Here is a 4,996-nt window from a genome sequence, read left to right on the forward strand (position 1 = left end):
GACTCCACTTCTACCTGAATTAGTACACAATTAAAACATTATCTTGTGAGAACTAAAATTATATTTGAAAATTTTATTTTAGACTGCAAAAACAAAACCAAACAAACAAACAACAAAAAACTTGAAATAGGCTTGTCAAATGATGAAAATTCATCCTTTCCAGGGAAACAGAAGGTAGACCCTGCCATAAAGAAAAATTGCTTAGTTCATGGAGGTTAAATTTAAAAGTATAATGAAAATAACTTCTGAAAATATTAGGTTCTATTCACTTCTCTGGAGTAACCTATAACCATACTGTTGAGTTAGGGTTCTTTAGTTAACTGTGTCACCTAAAATATAAAATATCAATTAACAATCTAAGTTAATGGGTGTGATCTTACTGGAAATTCTTAATCATACACTTGTCTTCACAAGTTCTGTTTTACTTTTTTTAAATGATGAATTGTCTTAGTAGAAGCACTGCATTTCTAAAAGTAATGAAAGGCAACTCTAATGCAAACAAACTTAAACCCATTTAACTACCAGCTGAAAAAATACTTTGGTTCTTCAGGAAAAAACATAGCAAAATGAAAACTCTATTTCATTTAATAGTTCTGTTTATTTTTGTAGCTGTAATCTAATAGCTATATTATAAAAATATTCCAGAAGAGCCAAACTATGTAGCAATGAATGAAAATGTGCGAGAGAACTTCTGCATTCAACATATCTGGCGGGAAAACTAAAGTTAAAATGCTAGGTAGAAAAAATTGGCCTTTAAAATATCCATTCTTTTCCTTTAAAAAAATTACTGAACCCACCAAGAAAATACAAAAACATAAGGCTGTAAGTAGATAATAGTTGTATTTAGGCTATTACAGTGCAGGTTATCCTCAAGGCCACATACAATCTACTTCACTGCTGCTTGCACTCCGCTGGGGTTTTGATATTTCTTTGAGCATAGTCTGGGTCATTTTCCTCATCTCTCCTTCCCCTTCCTCATCGGCTTCTTCACCTTCTTCTTCTTCATCATCACCATCATCATCTTCAACAGCTTCTCCAGTAAAGTATCACACCGATCTTGGGATTATACGCTCACATAAAAAGTGACCAATTTCAAAGTCTGCAGCAAGGATAGCTTCCACAGCATCGTACAGATCTCCACTCTCAGGAACTTAAGGAGAGGGAAAAATGAAAGAAAGAATTGCTGGAAACTGTTTTGGTCACAGTATGAACTGTCCCACATCCCTCATGTTTCTGCTTCTTTTTAATGGTTTTCAAAGTGACATTCTTCCCTTTTTCCAATCTATCTGGCACCCTGTACAACCCATAATTTCTGGTCCATCAAAACAAAAAGGATCAGAATCATCTGGTTCTGACCTCATCCTACATGTCTTTGTCAACACTTCATTTCTGAAATATTCACTGGGTTCAAAGTGCAATTCCAAGACAGAAGTCATAGGCTGGCCAGCATTTGAGAGAACTTCATTGTGTATCTTTCAAGTGCTTCAGAATAGGTTGATCATGTTCCTGAACCATATCACTGAGCAAGTCAACATTCTTAAAAACAGTAAACCAAACTTCAGGAATTCCCTTGGGGTCTTCTTTTTCTTCATCCTTTTTCTCATCTTCAATCTTGCCATTTCTTTCAGCATCTCCAAAATTTCATCTTCCTCATCTAGTTTCCATTGACATTCTTCTTTTGTAGGTTCATAAATTGCATTAATTATCTCAAATCACTTATCAAATAAAGGCTGATAGAGAACAGAATACTTTCTTTCGAGATCATAAACGTCCTCATAGAACTGGGCTTCTATCTATGAATATTTAATTTGAAGGTTTTTGAGAGAATTCACTTCTTTTTTAACTTCCCTAGGTAAGCTTTAAATGTATCTGGTTGGTGTTTCTACCAGACCATTAAGTCTTTCTTGGAGGGCTGCAAGAATCTGAGGATTTTGCATCATCTGAACAGTCAGCTGACATGTTTTTATTTTTGTTTCTTCACCAGTTTCTTCTTCTTTTACTTCTTCAACATCATCCAAATCTTGATCAAGTTCAGACTGTTCTTTGTTGTCAATGTCTGCCAGGTTGTAAGAATGCCAAATATCAGTGGCTAGCACTGGGAGCCAGGTGGCTGGAGCTGCGCAGGCAGTGACTTGGGGAAGCGGTGGAAGGAGCAGGAGGCAGTGCCTCAAGCAGATGATGCTAAAAAAGTCAGCAATAACCTTTTTGACCTATCTATATGGCAGGGCAATTTCTAATTACTGAACATCTGCTCTTCTTATCCTTCTACAATGGCCTTTTTCTCCTCATACTTATCTCATCCTTAGCTTAAAATGTCACATATACTTCATTTTCCCTTTCTATCTCTGAACCTCTCATGTATGTGGGGTCTCTGCCTCTCTCATGTATGTGGGGTAACCATACATATGTATGTGATTAACTTTGGTTATTTTCTCTTGTTAACTTGTTTCATGTTGATTTGATTATTAGACCACATGGAAGACCCTGGGAGAATAAAGTTTCTTCTTCTCCCACAGCTCTTTATAATGACTGACTGATATTGAGGTATTAAAGCCCAGCCCCGTTCCCTCAAGGTGGAACAACTCTAGGTATTCTTCACATCACAGAGCTCCCTGTGAGATCAGTCTGAGCCTAGACTACAGGTGAACTCACATCTTTCCCTGGCTTCTCCTCCTGCCCTTTTCTATTTGCCTTACTCCATTACAGGTTTCATCAGGGAACACACCCTCACTAAACCACTTACACAAGCATTCCTGCCTCAGGTTCTGCTTCTTGGGTACCTGACCCCAGAGAATATAGTAAAAGTTGTTGTAGCATGCTTTGAATGCCCTGGAGAAATCACAAATGTGGATACTCTCATGCAAAATTCACTAAAGCAAGAGTCAACAAGCTTATTTTGTAAAGGGCTAGAGCGTAAATACTTAAGGCTTTGCAGGTCACATATGGTCTCTGCCACATATTATATTTTTCCTTTTTTATCCTTTTAAAAATGTAAACACCATTCTTAACTCATACCAAAAAAAAGCAGCAGGTGGCATTTGGCCCATGACCTATAGTTTTCTGACCTCTGCTCTAAAGTATGGAGGTAAATAAAGTTGGCAGGGCCACCCTAGTGCAAAGTGGAAGCTTAGGAGACCTCAGTCATACTTTTTGCTTCTCTGGGGAGTGTTAAAGCATAAGCCCATTTGACAGAAATGCAGCAGGAATTAACTAATGAATTTTAAAGTCTCCAAAAACATAATGGTCTCTACAAAACTAAGAATTCAGGAATTTATCATTAAATATTCATCTCCTGTTTAATCAGTTGACTTCTGCTTATGGTTATTATGAGGAAGTCTTTTAACAAAGTGACTTAATTTAGAATACCTGAAGATCTCTAAAGAAGCAAAACAGTTCCTAGTGAACCTCTATACATTACTGAGAGAGAACAAACCCACAAGAGACACAGACAGACACACATAGAGAGAGGATAAGGCAGAGACAGAGAGAAATAGGCCATGCAGAGAGATAAAAGACACAGAGACAGAGGGAGAGAAAGACAAACAGAGGGGAAAGGAGGATGAGGGGGAGAGAGAAGGGTTAGAGGAAGGAAAAAGGAGGGGGGGTAAGGGGAGGAGAGAAAATAAATATAGGCAAAGAGAGGAAAATGAAAAACAGATATAAACTGAGTGACACAGAGACAAGGAGATAGATGGAGAGTCAAAAATAGTGAGAAAGAGATAGAGAAATAGAGAGATAGAGGCAGAAAGAAAGAGATAGTAATAATCAGAGAGAAACGCTCTTATCAAGCAATATTTTTGGCAGCAACTTTGAGCCTGATTTCAACAAGCAAAGCTTAACTAATAGTTGAAGATTTCTTTCATTTTAGCCTCTACATTGACAATTTAAGGTCTATGATAAAGAAGTACATAAATGTATGTTGTTTGATTTCAAGAGAATAAACATTTTATATTTTGGAACCATGAAATCAGTTACATAAATTATGAAATATAAATAAACATAAATCCCCACCTCTTTTTTATTGTTGTGTTTGCTTGTCTACTTTTTTTTCTCTAAGCAGCTGAGTAATTTTGCAAAGAATTCTACAAAATGAAGAAAATGAAGGTGACAACTCCAGCCTTCTTATATAGTTGTATGGATTATGTGAGGTAATGTATGTAAATTGCTTTTTCAGTGATTAAGTGTCATGTGTATTAATTATGTGTGGACTAATTTTAGACAAATTAGAGCAATAATTAATTTGGCTTAACTGACAATATAGTTCACCCAAAACAGTGAGAGCTTTTACATATGGTATCCCAGATCTTTTATCTCTAATGCCATGGGCACCATCCAGTTCTTATGTTTCAAGAAAGCAAGACCAAGATTGTGAGTTTTTGAAGATGAGAAAAGGAATGGTATAAAGCAAGCTTAATGTCTAGTCATTTCCTCTCAAAACGTAGCATCAAAAATTCCTCTAGCCAGTAACTAGAGCTGCTATTGCTTGTGATATGTCAGAAAATATTTTGTTTGTTTATACTTAAGTTTCAGCACTGTGATTTCCTGTTACTGTGTTTCTTCTTCCCATCTATAATGGGTACGGAGATGAGTTTCTAACCAGATCTCTCTTCAATGAAGGATGTATTGCTCTAATTGTTGGGACTGCTTTGGACAGCCTCCAATTGTTAGTCTCTTCAGGGTCTGCCTCAGCTGCAGAGAGCAGTCTTGCCAAGGTCACACCTCTTCCCTGGGTGGTCTACACCCAGTGTCTGATCCATGTTGTAGTATAAAGGCCTGGCCATCTTAGCTCAATTTGGCCTTGCTCCACCATTCTCTATAGGGTCAGTAGAGGCTGTAACTGCGCCTGCATCACAGCTGGACTTCTCTCTCTGCCCAAAATGATTCCTTCCCCTCCCTTCCACAGGGCTTGAATCTAAAAGCACTCCAAGATAAACATCCTGCATGCTAAATTCTGTCTAATGGTCTCCTGCCTAGGGAACCAAACTGAAACTCTCTC

At 37.5% G+C, this 4,996-nt stretch overlaps 1 pseudogene; it reads right to left on the minus strand.

Moving 5' to 3' along the window:
• Positions 1-891: 891 nt before the first annotated feature.
• LOC109438125 (nucleosome assembly protein 1-like 1 pseudogene) lies at positions 892-4,781 on the minus strand (annotated as a pseudogene).
• Between the last annotated feature and the right edge of the window lie 215 nt (positions 4,782-4,996).

This window comes from Rhinolophus sinicus, chromosome 18 (genome assembly GCF_057876585.1).
Source record: "Rhinolophus sinicus isolate RSI-liver-muscle chromosome 18, RSI-T2T, whole genome shotgun sequence".
Classification (NCBI taxonomy): domain Eukaryota; kingdom Metazoa; phylum Chordata; class Mammalia; order Chiroptera; family Rhinolophidae; genus Rhinolophus; species Rhinolophus sinicus.